Source organism: Mesocricetus auratus, unplaced genomic scaffold, assembly GCF_017639785.1.
Source record: "Mesocricetus auratus isolate SY011 unplaced genomic scaffold, BCM_Maur_2.0 Super-Scaffold_2245, whole genome shotgun sequence".
In the NCBI taxonomy this organism is placed as follows: Eukaryota; Metazoa; Chordata; class Mammalia; order Rodentia; family Cricetidae; genus Mesocricetus; species Mesocricetus auratus.
This window is the reverse complement of record NW_024429180.1, coordinates 45,042,197-45,058,223: the sequence shown is the minus strand read 5'-3', so window position 1 is coordinate 45,058,223 and position 16,027 is coordinate 45,042,197. Positions and strand designations below refer to the sequence as shown.

The window sequence follows — 16,027 nt, the reverse complement described above, 5'->3', positions numbered from 1 at the left end:
TTAGTGACCAGCTTTTGTAAACTTAATTTAATGGCTACTTTACCCGAACAAAGGAGGAATACAAATCTTAAGACATGTTTTTCAAGGTCAACAATACTTAGATTTATCCTTGGTAGTGAGTAGTGCTGTACAGTTTTTCTTTTCATAGTAGATGAAGGTGGGAGCCATTTTAAAGAGTGAAATCAGTCAGTCTTAAAGGACTGATTTTAACAAGCTAATCTGTCCCACCTGTTTCTGCTCTCACCAAACACAGTTAAAAGTTCAGTATTAAGCCAGCATTTTCTTTTTCGTTTGTGCTAATCATGTTTAGTGAGTGAGGCTGGCTAGAAAAGCTGTGAACTCGTGTTCCTACATTACTTTAATAATAGTTTTTTTTTTCCTTAGGAACGTTCTTTTTGCAAGTTTGTCAGTGTTTACAGTGATAAGAAGTGGAGTAGTTGTAAAAAGACTTCTTTTTCACTGGAATTTTGAAAAAGTATTTAAGATACTTTTTATTATTAATTATTTTAGTATCTATTGGAGATTTTTGACATTGAATTTTCACCATTCCAGTTGAAGTGTTTATATTCTACATGTGTATTTGTGAGTTTACTCAGGAAAAACTGGGAGCGTTACAAAATAATTTTATAAAAAGAAAACAAGGCCAAATGTTTCAGTGAAATTTTCATGATGTTTTTCTGAGTCGTTTAAAAAGATACAAAGGTTATGATATTGAAATAGGTACTTAAATTTTGCTACTAAACGTAGTTCATATCCTTGTACAAAACTACTTAACAAGACAGATTTCGAAGAGGTAGTTTCAGTAATAGTCCAATTATAATTATTGTTCAGCCTTTAATTTTATTTTTATTGTTCTGTTCCTCACCTGTAATTTCAAATTAAGGAGTTATTTACCCTAATTTTTGCTTCCTGAATCAAAAGGATATGAACTGAATGAAGTTCCTGTCAAAATAATGTATATTATAGATGCTAGCTTAAGGGCAGTGACAGACAGGTGACAGAAATGAAAACCACACACTGGTTACAAACCTGTGAAGGTTTTCTTAATTACTGTTTGTGGGCTCCTGGGAGGACTTTGTTTTCTTCTTGGTAGGTAGGATGGCAGGCCTTTCAAAGACTAGCTGTCCACAGTTAAGACAGGATGCTGCACACTTGTTCTTATGTGTAGAGTGAGTCCCAGTTTGAGATGCTGCAGAGCCACTTTCCATATAGACAAAGTAACTGAGATAAAAGGCAGGTCAGACACTTGTGATGGGGTGATACCTTCCCGGAAAGCACAAGAACGAATATAAAATATTTGTCTGCAGTAACTGTCATACTTTATCTTACAAGTTTGTGTTAACTGACATCATAGTTAAGTCATCAAAACTGGACGCACTTTTCCCCAGGCCTCCTTCAAGTTCACTGAGGGCTGAGTCCGCTGCTAAGGCACGTGCAAGACCAACCAGCAAGGTCTATTTTATTGCAGACTGTATTATCTCAGTGTAGTTTGGTTTAGGAAAATCATTGAAATTTGCCCTTGGGAGATCATTGGGAATACCTACGAGAGAGAAAAGTGAAGCAAATAAGTACCACTGTTTTACCTTCTTCGTGCCAGCCTCGGTTGCCTGCGTCTTCCAGGCTTTGTCACCATCGGTCTGACCTCCTTTGGAAGAAAGGGTCGTGTCCTCATTTAATTTTATGACCCAGGAAGTATGCTAGCATAAAATTTTTGGTGGCAGAAGAAACCAGACAGACTACCCTTGCATACATAGTGCAGGAGTACTGTAGCTCTTTAGATGTAAATGCTTGCTCAGTACACGTGGAAAGTGCTTTCAGTTGCCCACTGTCACCTGTAAAACTCGGTGGCTATAAACATTACAAATACGTATTGCAATTATGTGATTTATTTTTTTAAAGATCATTGTATTATAAAGATGTTGATGTCTTAGCCTTTAACGTGAACTTAACCTTTACAGGAATGGGAAGATACAGTTATCTTACTCTAATGTTTTGTGCTTGTTAGCAAAGTATTACGTGAAATTCTATTCTCTTGTTTCTAGGCAAAGCTCAGGTGTTCCCTCTGACAAATTTTTCTTCCCCAGGGGGTGTTTCCTCAGCACGATTTACTGTCCCTCTATTTAAGTACTGTGTATTTGGTGATAATTATGTTTACCAGTTTTTCCGTGGGGGTGGGGGGGCTAAAATTTTTTTTAAACAAACTTAGTGAACAGCTCTTTTTGTTTTTCCTATCATGACATAGTTCATTCTGTCATCTTAAGCACACTGTTAGAAATGCAGGTGCTATAATTCATGTAACGAATTCAAATGAGCAGCAGCTTCCTGCTCCTTAAGGTTGAAATGGCATTAACCTTCTAAAGAGGGTTTGTTTTGTATCATACAGGAATGAGTGTGTTCTATTTTCATGCTTATTTTGTGTGTTGCATGTGTGCATGTGAATATGGAAGTCAGAGGTCAAATTCAAGTCTCTATTCCTCACTTGGGTCCACCTTATTTTTTGAGACAGGGTCTCTCACTGAACTGAAGCTCACTCTGTTGGTTGGACTGGCTAACCAGTGAGCTTCAGGGCTACACCTGTCTCCACTTCCCAGGGCTGAGAGTAGAAGCCTGTGCTTCTGCACCAGACTTTTATGTGGGTTCCGGGGTCCATGCTCAGGTTCATGGGCTATGTATATGTAGCACGCACCACATGGAGCGAGCTGTCCCCCAGTCTGGAAATGAGTGTTCTACAAGAAAAGGAACAATGCTTGTTTTACTTATCAAAGTAATGCAAGATACCAAATGTCCTTTAAAAGGCTTTTTGTTCTGAGACAGGGTCTCACTCTAGCCCTGGCTGGCCTTGAACTCACAGATGTCAATCTGCCTTCTGCATGCTGGGGCTAGAGGTGTGTGTCATCACACCTGACCTGAAGTATTTATTTTTTACAGGATCAAAGTCTATACTTGGTACCTTCTTTCTTCCCAGGCTTCCTTTCTGGAACCCTCTAATTTCGTGTAGGTGATTCCTCTTTGACACGCCAGGTTTTCTACTGGACAGGCACCAGTGTGCACTGCTCAGCTTCTTTCCTCTGTCCCTTCCTTTCATGTGACTTTGGGCTTTTTAATTTGCTTATGTCTCAGTTTCCTCACTTGAAAACAGTGAAGGCAATAGCATTTCTCACAAAGTTGTTCCATAAACTAAATGAACTTAGAAAACTCTCAGAACTTAACTCACTGTGCTCCTAAGTTTATTAATACAACAATCCTCACTTTGATTTTATTTGTGTTTTTAAATTTCTTGGATGAAATGAATCTGCCCTGCTGGCCACTCTTGTTCCAATATTACTTTCTCCCAATAGTAATGGTGATATTGCTCTTTAAGTCTTGTGAAAGAATATTCCTTTTTCTGTCCACACACATACCGTGTCCTGTGGCTGCCTTGCTCTTCCCTGTCCCCAGCTATTTAGTGTATTGAAAGAGGTCCTCTCAGAATTCCTTTATCAGCCCACTCTCTTCTCCAGGTTACCTATCCTGGTTCCCATCTTGATCGAGTCCCTCTTGAGCTCTCTGGTGATTCTGAGGTTTGGTGTTTGCACTTCAGTGCCAACAGGCTAGAGAGCCACTTAGAACATTGAAGTTCCACTTAGTATGGAACTTGGCTTGCCGTGAGGTGGCTGAAGTTTGTCCCCACCACACCCTATGTTTAGGTTCCTCTTTCATCACTAATTAGCTGTATCACCCACCTCTCGGTATTAATTAATAAGATTAATTTCTGAGGAAGCCTAGTGTCACTCTGGTGTCTGTTCTGGGCAGTCACCTAGGCTTGCTACTCATCAGTTACTCTAGGATTCCCTGTGTCACTTTCCCCAGTGGTCCATCTTCACTTTCCGCAGCCAGGGCTGACTTCGTTCTTGACTCATTTGCTGTTTTTAGATGGTGCCAGCTTACCTTTACACCCACTCATTTGATTCTTTGATTAGGTAGAGGATACCGGGTTCTCTTGCAGCTCTGCTGAAACCACTTCCTAGCTCCCGTATTGCCTTTCTCATTCTGTAACCAAAGGTTTCTTAAGTTGGATATGATTTGATTTTGCTTTCCTTCTCTCTTTCTCAGTTTTGAAATCTATGAAAGCTTTTAAGACTTGGTTCCATTGTTTTAAATTTTACATGGATTGCATGTGTGTGGTTGGGAGAGGGCGGGGTGGGCGGGGGAATCTGCTTTTATTCATGAGTTTTTGGTGTGTGTTGTTGCAGCCTGGAAAGTTTCTGATGATGATGAGACTGAACTCGGGGCCTCACGTAGACTTGGCAAACGCTCTGCCAGTGAGCTACATACCAAACGTTTCCTCCTCCTCACACTTACTTACATAATGGGCCTCCTTGACTGGTCTTCTGATTTCCTTGGTTTTCTTCTTTCTCTTTGCCTGTCTCTGTTGACTTTTCCTTAAAATTTCCATGAGCTTTTTTGTTGATCTTTGCTTCTTGTTAGCTGTGTATTGCCCCAGTTTAATAACAACAGTGCTTTCTCTTAGCTCTGTGAACACGTTAAATTTGGTTGTTTCGTGAGACTGGGTTTCTCTCTGTAGTCCAGGCTGGCCTTGAACTTGTCATCCTCCAGTTCACCTGTCTTCATGAGTATCTTTTTAACAGTTTTCTTCCTGTGCATTCTGTTTTCTCCAGGTTTCATTTTCTTTGCCTTGATTCTTTGTCGTTCATGTTGTATTCCTTGACATAATTGGCAGTTGTATGGAAGAGTAAGCCATGGAAATACTGGCTACAGATTCTCAGTGAAGCTTGTGAGCCATTGACCTCTCTGGATAGTGACTTGACTGGGCTGGCTGGCTGGAGTTCTTGATGTCTTTGTATTGCCCTTCAGCTGATGAGCTCCTTGTAAAAAGGTTGTCCTGATTTGTGGCTAGACGTAAATGCTTGTCAGCAAGGGCTCCAGGGAGGGGGAGGGAGGTGAGGGAGAAGTCTTGCAAGCCTAGGGATCCCCAGAGCTGGTCTTCCTTCAGCCTTGTGCTCACTCGCTGGCTCTCTTGCCTCCTGCTTCCCTCCAGTCTTGAGGCTCTTGAGGCCCTTCCTGAGACTGCAGACTTGGGCTGCATGACTGGAGAGCTGGGAGAGCCTGTCTTCAGAGCCTCTGTCCTCACGGTGGCTGCTGTGGTGCTGCCAGTTCCTGGGCCTTTGGGGCTTTGTGAAGTTTAAATTGGGTTTGTTCTTGGCTTTCTCTACTGTTTGCCGAAGATCTGATTGTTTTTACTGTTTGCTAAGTCATTTGTCACTCAACCATCTGCTTTCTAGCTTCCAGATTTGTGTTACTATTGTCTTTTCATGGCTTGCTTTTTATAGGCTTTATGCCTTTATACCTTCCTTTTATTTGAGATAAGGCCTTAAAATTTCATTCTAATAACAAAAGAATAGGTGTGATTTCTTACTTAGAAATTTGAATTTAAAATATGAAACTGAAAAGATCTGGTCTGTAGCTACAGTCAGACCTGTGTACTGGGTTTGATTGTCACCGTCAAGGCCTTGGTGTGCTTAGTCTGGTTGTTACTGTCAAGGCCTCGGTGTACTGGGTTTGATTGTTACGGACAAGGCTGGATAGCATAATAGTGCTTGCTTGTTTTTTGTTTGTTTTTTGAGATACAGTTTCCTTACATAGCCTCTAACTTGTGGCAATTCTCCTGCCTCAGCCTTCCAAATGCTGGGATTCCTCGTAAGGCCTACCACATGTAGCTCTGACATATCTTTTAATGGCTGGTTAAAAGGAAGGTAGAGGAGAAGGGAAGAAGAAACAAAGCTCTTTATCAGTTTTGTAAAATAATGGGTTATGATCTCACATGCAGAAATGCCTTTTCTTGGCAGCATTTCTTCCTTTTCAGTCAGCTTGACCCCAAAGCTGTCTCTGACTCCTGCTTGCTGACTCAGCTTCCTCCTGAAGGGAGTCCTCATCTGTGACGCCCTTCTGTGTGTTGTGTTTCCCACTTTTCTTGTCCTTCTGTGTTGGTCTCTGAGATTATTCTTCTGCAGACTGTTAGCAACAGCTCTCCTAGCATTGCTAGTTCTCACAGACCTCTCTTGGCCTTCGTTTTTGAGATAAGCCTCAAGCTTGAGGAGAGACGGTCACCCTACTTGAGCCTCCCAAGTGCTTTCGGTCACAGGCATGAGATGCTGTGCCTACTCAACTTGTCAGTCTTCCAAACCCCTCAGATTGTTCTCTGTAGTTACATTTTAATGAATCACTTCTTTACTTTAGACATTAGGAGCCACATTCTTTGTATGTCCTTTTCCTCACAAAATTTGATGTCCTGAATGTAGAATTTCTCTTTATCTCCCACCCTTTCTCTGCTGGTACAGTTCTAGTCCAAGATGAAGCAGCCCTCACTTAAAAAGTACTGCAAGCGGTAGCTTTCTCCCCGAGTCTTCTGCACACCGCCTGTCTGCCCTACGCTGGTACCGTGTTGCTGTCTGAATAACAGTCTGAACGTTGTAATCTTTTATGTAACTCGCTTGCCTAGATCCCCAGAAAGCCTCCCATTTAGTGTAAGGCAATCCCTCCATCTCTGTTGGCTCCTGGCCTCCTGTCAGGCTCCCGTTCCTCTAGGAAAGGTTTCTGTTGGCTCCTGGTTTCAGAAGGCTCTGTCCCTGGCTGCTTGGCCCATGCGCTTGGTGGTGGGAGCATGTGGCAAGGGCTGGCTGTTCTTGGCAGCCAAGAGGCAGATAAAAGGGGAAAGTAAACTCTCTTCTTTCAGGGCTGGGCATAGGACTTAGATAGAGCCTTCAGCATGCCAGGCAAGGGCTCTGCCACTGAGACAGACCCCCAGGCTTCCACCCACTCCCTCCTTCCTTCTCTGGGCATTTGCATGCACTGTTCTTGAACATAAACATGCCCATGGTCACCTCCCTAACCATTCCTTAAACTTCAGTTATCATTCTGAGACAAGGTCTTGTTAGGTAGCCTAGGCCAACTTTGAGCCAGCTGTGTAACCCAAGCTGGCCTTGGATTTGTCCTGCTTCAGCCTCCCGGAGTCCTTGGATTACAGGTATGTACTACTACACCTGGCTAAACTGCTAACATTTTGAGAGTCCTCTGCATACCAGTTTAAATTTAGATTGTTTTTCAAGACTGATTGAAACACCTTGTTGTTTTGTTTAAAATGCTTATGTTATAATTTATTAGTTTTTGTGATTATGTGATAATTTTAACCTCTACAAATAGGGATGTTTCGGATTTACTAGTATCTAAAACCTACTTCAGCGTTTACAGAAATGACAAAAGTATTCAATGAAGAAAATGTATTGTGACATAAGAACAGACAAGTGAAATGTATCCTTTTAGAGAATAGAATTTAAGTTCTTTATAGGTTATCATGTGACATTAGTTTCTCCCTTAATGGATATGATTGAGACTTGGTTTACTTTTTGCTACTTGTGAGTTGGCTGTTTGGTTTTTGAACAAGTGTTGTGTTTCATTTTGTACTCACTTAAGCTTATGCCATTAAGAATTTAACTCCACTGGAAATAACTCTAACTCCACTTATTTCCTAAATGGATGTGTATTTTTTCCTGCTTTTGACTGGAATAACTATTTTCCATAAAATGGTTCTAAAATACATGTAGGCATTATCTTGGACTCCTTTGATGCAGTCAGCTGTTCAGAACAGGCTCTGAGCTTGTAGAGTGCCCCTCGCTTCTGTTGAGGGTTTACTGTTAACCAGTTTAGTGACCATGTGTTTACAATTTCAGCGGTCTGTTTCACTTGTGGTCATTATCAGCTTCCTGTTATCCAAATAGGAAAGCAGGAATAATAATAATATTAACAGTACCACCACAACCACCACCACCAGAAGGGAAAATGATGTAGTGTAGTGGTCACCAGAGGCTAGCTTCAAGTCTAGTGAAAGGATCTCTGTGAACCTGTCCGTGGTCAGCCTAGTTGCCTGCCGTAGAACCATTTTGTGTTGACAGGGGAGACTTAGTGTGCCTTGGTTTCATAAAGGATTCGTGTTGGATCATGGTGCAGGGCGTGGCTTTGCTCATCCATGGAGCACAGAGCACAGTACCTCAGAGCTTTATGTGGTTAAAGCAGATGAAGTGATGGCCCTCAGATTAATTTTGCAGGAACATCTGACACCTCAGTTTGGGGAATTCTTGACAACTTATGTACATGCCTGAATAGTGTTTGATGAGTGACTTACAAGTTCACATTGTTCATTGTTGATAAGACATAGTTCTCATAGCTCATTCTTTTGTCATTAGGCTTTCTTAGTGTGGAGATACCTACTAACAAATAGTATGTTGCCTGGTTAGCAGGGCTTTGAAAGTGTACACATACAGTTGAAATGCCATTTGCCATTAAAATTATCATGAGGTCATGGTATATCTTAGTATTGATAGTAATAAGGTTACCTCCATATGATTTTTAATTTGTTTTTGGGTTACACTATTGAGGCTCAGTCCTGTCTTGTAGTTGGTAGTTTTTCTCTGTTCAAGCTTCATGGAGAATTAACAGATAGGTTCACTATGCAGTCTCAAATGAAACATGGCGTTTCTGCTGTGTGGTGGGTGCCTCTGCCTTGGTCAGACTCTGGTGTTTGAGTAGTTGAGAATCAGCACTGCTGCTCCAAGTTGTTCTGAGCATGCTTCTGGTTAAGTGCCATCATTATTATCCCCATTTTACAACTGAGGAGACTGAGGCCACAGAGATGAAGCATTTTATTCAAGGTCTCCTACTCGTTAGGTGGGATTTGGGATTTAAGTGTGGAATTCTGGTTTCAGAGGTTGGACTTTGACTTTCCTTTCTCATGGCTGCAGCAAAATGACTGAGAAACAGTTGAGGGGACGTGGGAGGTATGACTGGTGCTGCTCAGCTCACTTTCCCGCCTGCTCTCCTGGATCCCAACTTTTGAATGGGCCCTCCCGCCTCAGCTGCTTCTGGAAACTCCTTTTTGCCTCATTGTCCGGCTCCAGGCCTCAAGTGGCCCCTCACACTTGTGTAGCACGTGATCAGAGCTGTGGTGTCCCCTTCCTCAAGTTAAAGGATGCTGGGAGGGCTGGGCCTTTCCATCTTGTCACAGTTATTGACTGATAACATGCTATGATAAAATAGGGGACCCCCAGGTTTTTTTCTTCTGTGATTTGCTCTGTTGAAAAGGCTGGCTAGTGAAAATCTTCCAGACACTGTCTCATGCTTTAGCCTTTTCAAGACATGAAGACTCCAGTTAACTTTGTTATATAAGGAAGTTTTATGTTTAATGTTAGTTTCATTTTCTTCATTGTGCTCTCTGGATAATTTTTTTGACAGTTACACAGTTTCTTTTTGTTGAGTATAGTCCTATTTTAAAATTTACTGTAAAAAGATGGTATATGATGAAGGTTGCTTAATACCATTTTTAAAATATGCTGCTGAGTGGACATTTTGCCTTGGATGTTTTTGTTGTTGCGTATTTCTTTGTGTATGACCTTTGGGCACAAAGATAGGGAAATTGTGAGGTGGCACTCCTTGGTTTTGTTGTAGTTACACAGCCCGGGTGTGCTGAGCCACCCGTGACCTCTAACACTTTAATAGGCCTTCCCATGTCACTACCATATTTCTAAGTGTCCAGCATGGGGTATGGCCTCCCATTAGTTAACTGTAGACTCTGCCTGATGGTCAGGTCACTGTCTTTACTGTTAGCCTTCCTCCACACACTCATCAGTTACTCTGAAGCAGGGTGTGCACATTTGTACAAGCTGGGATATTTGTAACATTTTATTACCGGCGCTTTTACTAGTTTTGAAGTTCCAGGCAAAAAGAGTGGATTGAGAACTAGGAGGTGTTAATAGTAAGAAGTTCTTTGTGTTTACTCCTCCTCATGTCCTGTCATGATAAAAACCACCACCACCCCACACTCCAGTCCTTCTGGTGTCTTCTCTTACAAATTTACTCATTGATGATAAATTTGTAAGGGCCATGAATACCCAAGAGGGAGACGGTGACATCCCCTTTGCTGTGGTTAACATTTCCAAGTTCATTGCTCAGTGTTAAGCTTTGCGGTTGGAATCGTGTGAACTTAGTGAGGTTGCCTTGGAACTCACTGTGTAGACTAGGCTGGCCTTAAAGTCACAGAGATCTGTCTGCCTATGCTGCCCAAGTGGGGGCATCAAGCTACCACGCCCACTGAGACAGTTTTTGTGCCACAGATGAGCAGTAAATGAGGTTGGTAACCAGCCCGTCTGTTGGTGTGTCTTTTTTTTTTTTTAAAGATTAATTTATTATGTATACAGTGTTCTGCCTGCATGTATGCCTGCATACCAGAAGAGGGCACCAGATCTTATTACAGATGGTTGTGAGCCACCATGTGGTTGCTGGGAATTGGACTCAGGACCCCTGGAAGTGCTCTTAACTGCTGAGCCATCTCACCAGCCCCTGTCTGTTGGTCTTAGTGATAAGCTTATGGTATTTTCCTTAAGCTCAGCGTTAGTTACATTAAAATATTTTAAAAGCAGGCATCTCATTCTAATTAATTGAGTCATAACAGCATGTTATCTTTTTGAGTCGTAGCTTATATTCATACCACATTTGTTACTGGAATCTACAGAAGAGCTAATTTCTACAAGTGATTGACAAGCAGTTGAAAAGTAGAATTTATCATTTTGCTCCTTCATGTTGAAAGGTGACTGACCTTATTTTTGTTGTTGTTGGAGAGGTTGTATTAGGCATCTGTTACTTAAAAGTTGCTGCAGAGTTACATTTGTTACTTTTCAGGGTTGAACGCTGGAGCTGTTGCAAGTGACCACTGCAGTTTTTGGGCTGTGATGGTGAGGCCCTGAAAAGAAGTGCTGGCTTAGGTTATCACTGGATAGTGATGGCGCCTGGCCTGTGTCCCCTGTCCCCACTGCCACTAGAGGGACAGAGCAGCAGCTGCTCAGTTTACCTCTGCCCGTGGACTGCTTCCAGACTCCCAGCAGTTGCACCGGAATGTTTTAATGAGTTAGTTTTGTGGGAGTTAAGGTCTGTGTTGGACTTTTTTTTTCCTTAGCGTTTCCTTCATTTTCTTAGTTGTATGTGGAGTCTAAGCCCATGAGGCTTCATAATGGCTTATTACAAATAGATCCAATATGTAAAAACAAAACCTTTTAAGAGGTAGAGTCTGATCTAACAGAGCCAAGTTGTGCTATATTTGAGCTTCTGAATATGGAACTTAAACACCATTAGTATTTAAATAGCAGCCTGAGTTAGGCTCTGCACGTGACTGGGACATGGACAAACAGAACCAGGAAGGGTGCTAAACCATTGGAGAGGGCGGATGAGAAAGAAGCAGGTGTGATAGTTGGGAATTGTGGCACAGCTTGGCGCAGTTCACTACCCTCGGGGACTTTCCCTCATTGCCTACATTTGGAGATCCACCCATGGGAAGTAAAAATGATGCCGGTTAGTTTAAACAATTGTCTGTCCAGAAAGCTCTTTACAGTACTCTCCCTGGAAATGTATTTGTTTGAGAGATAATGAATGCTTGATATGTACGTATCTAGTGTTGAGAAGAAGTGCTAAGGATATAGGGGGGAAGCTCATTAAGATCTTCATAGGCTTTGAGCACCGTAGGTCTTGATGGCTTCCAGATTAAGTGTGTGCTCAGTTGTTGTTCCATTCATAGTGTGCATGACAGCTTTTGCATTCAAGTTAGTTGATGGAACAAAGCTGTTAGTGCTTCTAGCATCTAATGAGGTTGAAGTTCCTGAGCAGTGTCAGTTTTGACCTCAGACCTAATGTCCGACCTCGTTTCTTCTACCTCTTAATTGCATAACTTTTCCTCACCTGTTCTGGGGACTAGACCACACATAGTGCTGTTTGGGAAGACTAGGGGAGATAGATGTGCAGTGCACCCAGCTCAGTTCTTTGTAGCTGTGTACATGGGGTGTGCTCATGCTATATGCCCAGTAAGGTTCCTTTGTAGAATAGCATTGTAAGTTACCGAAGAAAGCTTGCCTACCAGACTAAGATACCCCACAGCCTGTTGAGAAGATGAGTCTGGGTCTTTGTGACATTTGGTGTAGTCTGCATACCAGGGGTTATATGAAAGAACTTCTAATTCCCATGGTAGGTATTAGATGCTTCCATTCTATTAAAATAAATAAAAAATAAACTCATTCCATTCAATGGAGACACCAGGGGTCAATTCTTTTTCTGAATTCCATTCTGAGAGAACTATCCTATATTTGAATTTTTGATAAGAGCTTGGGAAAAGTTTATAAATGCCAGACTTGTTAAAAAACATGCCTTCCAGCCGGGTGTTGGTGGCACACGCCTTTAATCCCAGCACTCAGGAGGCAGAGGCAGACGGATCTCTGAGTTTGAGGCCAGCCTGGTCTACAGAGCCAGTTCCAGGACAGCCTCCAAAACAATACAGAGAAACCCTGTCTTGAAAAACCAACCAACCAAACAAACAAAAAAAACCCTCCAAAAACAAACAAACAAAAAAAAACATGCCTTCCTTTTTTCCTAATGGGAGTGAAGAGGACACAGAGAAATACAGTGTCGTGTGGCAGCCTAATACTCCGAAGTAGCATCATTTTCCAGATGAAGCGATCTCAAACTTTGTAAAGATTGTTTTAGATGGGCACAGTGCCCTGAAGCCCATCTGTTCCGTTCTCAGCCCCATATGGGATGGTAAACCATCTCATAGAATGAATGGGACTAATCAGTTTGGTTTAATAAGATAATGAGTCAATATCAGGCATCTGAAGGTTCACAGATTCATTGAACTGGATTTTGAAGTCCTCTATAAACTTTCAAAATGAGTGTTTTTGTAATACTAGTTTGTCACATGAGAAAGGGAAAGTTCTAGAGTTCAGGGTGTTTTTTTAAATTTAAGTTAGAAACAAGCTTCTTTTGCATGTCAATCCCAGTTCCTTCTCCATCTCCTCCTCCCCCGCCCCCAACTAGCCCACTGTCCTATCCCCTTTCTGCTCCCTAGGGAGGGTGAAGCCTTCCATGGGAGATCTTCAAAGTCTGTTATATCATTTGGAGCAGTCCCTAGGCCCTCCCCCATGTGTCTAGGCTGAGAGAGTATCCCTCTATGTGGAATGGGCTCCCAAAGTCCTTTGCTATACTAGGAATAAATACTGATCCACTGCCAGAGGCCCCATAGATTGCCCAGGCCTCCTAACTGACACCCACATTCAGGGGTCCTATGCTGGTTTCCCAGCTATCAGTCTGGGATCCATGAGCTTCCCCCTTGTTCAGGTCAGCTGTCTTTGTGGGGTTCCCTGGCTTGGTCTTGACCCCTTTGCTCATCACTCCTCCCTCTCTGCAGCTGGATTCCATGAGTTCAGCTCAGTATTTGAGCTCAGGGGTTTTGCCAAATGCTTTTTATATCTCTTTGAGCCCATTTCTGTCTATGCTTATTATCCCACCATAATAGTTGGCTTGTTCTGGCCTGCTGTTTGTAAGTACACATTTATATTAGAAATAAAAGTGTGATTGCTGCTGTATGAGAGCATACCAAAAGACGTATTTGCCAGGTGCTTGGGAACATGCTTTTGGAAAAGCTCTGCCACCATGTGTGATTTAAGAATGCCAAATTTGGGGGATAAAATTGAAGTCCTTTGTGGCCTGAGAGATTTTAAAGAGGTGAAGAATTTATCATGGAAGATGTTTGTGAAGATAATGCTACTAAATATGGAGGGAAGCTTTGACTCTTCTGGGCTACCATAAAACTGAACTCAGGCTTTAAAGTATTAACTGAACTCAAAATTTGAGGAAAGAGTGGATTTCTTTTTCTTCTTAGAAATACCACAGTCTGGTATTGCTTCCTAATAATACAAAGTCAGTGACTTCCAAGAATGTGCAAAGGATTCCAAATTAGCTTCATTTTCTTTTTAGAAAACATTTATTTTTTTAAAATTATGTGAATGTGTGCATTTGAATGCAAGTAACTTACCTGAGTTCACAGGAGTTTCAGTTCCCTGGAGCTGGAGTTAAAGGGAATTGTAAACTCCTGATGGAGGTGTTAGGGGCTGAACTCAGGTCCTCTGCAAGAAAACTATGTACTCTTCTTAAGCACAGCCATTGCTCCAGGCCCATCCTCCCTTCCTCCTACGTTTGATGTAAATGAATTACTTAATGAAGCAAACTACCTGCTATCGTTTCATTTTTTTTTCTGAGTGTATTCATATAGTGTACAATTCAGGATCCTGGGATTAAAAGTTTATTAGAAGTGCTTGATCTTAAAGTAATATATATTTCCAAGTCTCCTGACCATCCTAAGAACAAAGCCAATAATTTATACTAAAAACAAGCAGATGTAGGAGCTATTGGAGAGGGAAAAGGTAGGCTAGTGATAAAAATCGCAGTTGATTTAACTTGAGACATGATTTCTTTAACTTGGGTGAGTCAATCAGTTTTTTTTTTAATTTATTTGTTTTGGGGGGGCGGGGTGGGAGGGTGGGGGCGGTGAGGCAGGGTTTCTCTGCAATAGCCTTAGCTGCCCTGGAACTCTCTATGTAGACCAGCTGGCCTTGAAGTCACAGAGATCCTTTTGCCTCTGCTCCCTAAGTGCTGGGACTAAGGGGCGTGCCCTGCCACCACCTGGAAACAATTCTTTTTCATTTAAAGGAGTCTGACAAATGTAAAGACTTTTGTGTTTTGTTTTTCCTTTGACATTGCCTTTTACTCTTGGTTGATAGAACTTAACATATTTTATTACTGCTTTTTGCCTTTGATTCTGTAGTAAGTTGACTGCTTTAAATATATCTTCTGTTATGGATGGTTTCACCCATTTTACTTCATCCTTTGTCTTAGTGAATGTGAAAGCACATTTGGTTAGTTCTTGTTTTCCTTTAACAAAACTTGGTATTTACATCTAGTGGTGTGACTTCAGTCCCAGCAACACTTTGAATGATAACTTTGAAAAGGGTGAGAAAATACATTCATAATGGGATTTTGCTAGACGTCGAGGGGTTTCTGTTGTTTGGGAGATGATTCCTTTTGAATTGGGTGTATGACTATTTAGCCACGACTGACTTGGTGCTTGGTGTTGCCCAGTGTGGTCTTACCTCCTGTCTCAACTCGGATACTTGGGATAAAGTTGTTTCCCTTAGAATTAAAGCTGAATTATGTATCGTTTACCTGTTTGTTAGCTAGGAAACCCAGTGCTTGCTTTCTTCCTGTTTCTTGACCATTGTGCTTCATTTGGCAAATATTTACTGAATTACCTATTCAGAATGCCACAAACTCTTCTAGGGGCCGGAGAGACAAAGATATTGCTTTTGTTAAAAAAACAAAAAATGTTCTTTTCTTCTGACGGCCAACCAGGACTGTTTGTCCAATGGACACAGGAATCTGTGGGAAGTTCATTTTCTAAATAGAAGTTCTTTCGGAATCAGTGATGGAAAGTGGATAAGGCAGGTTTACCAACTTAGTTATAATGTCTTATTTCATAAATCACACATTGTGAGCAGGTTTAAATTTAGGTCAGCAGTGGCACAAGTCTGTAAGGTAGAATCACACTTCTAGACTGGTGAGTACTGTGTGTGGTCCTAGCACTAAGGAGGCAGAGGTAGGAAGATCAAGGCCACCCTGGTCTGTGTGAGGCCCTAGCTTAAAAACAACAACAACAGTTATCTTATCCCAGTTCACTGTTTAAAAATAACTAATATTAGCCATGCATCCCTCATTATTTAATAATTTAGTGCCGAGGGCAGATTTCACAAATATCCTCATTTGACAGACATTTCAACAGAATTTTCTCTTGACTGTGCAAATGCATATAATGCTAAGTATGTATAAATAATGCTTAGCGCTTCTTTTTGGTTTGTATATGACAGTTTTGTAAGACAGTTACAGAGAGTGCTGATGACTGTTAACCTGCTGGTGGATAGACCACACCCCATTTGTGGTGACATCATATCACAGCACTGCAAGTCTTGTTACCTTTGGTTTGAAATTTATTCTCTGGTGTTTACATTTTATTCTTATAGAGCACTTAGTTTTTTCTCTTTGAAACATCACGTAGAGCAGCGGTTCTCAACCTGTGGGTTACTACTCCCTTGGGGTCGACCAACCC

At 41.7% G+C, this 16,027-nt stretch overlaps 1 protein-coding gene across 6 annotated transcripts in view; it reads left to right on the top strand.

Annotated features, from left to right (window-relative positions):
• The window catches only part of Tsc22d1 (TSC22 domain family member 1), an 89,959-nt gene that overhangs the window by 3,742 nt on the left and 70,190 nt on the right, over positions 1–16,027 (top strand). The gene's annotated exons all lie outside the window — the stretch shown is intronic.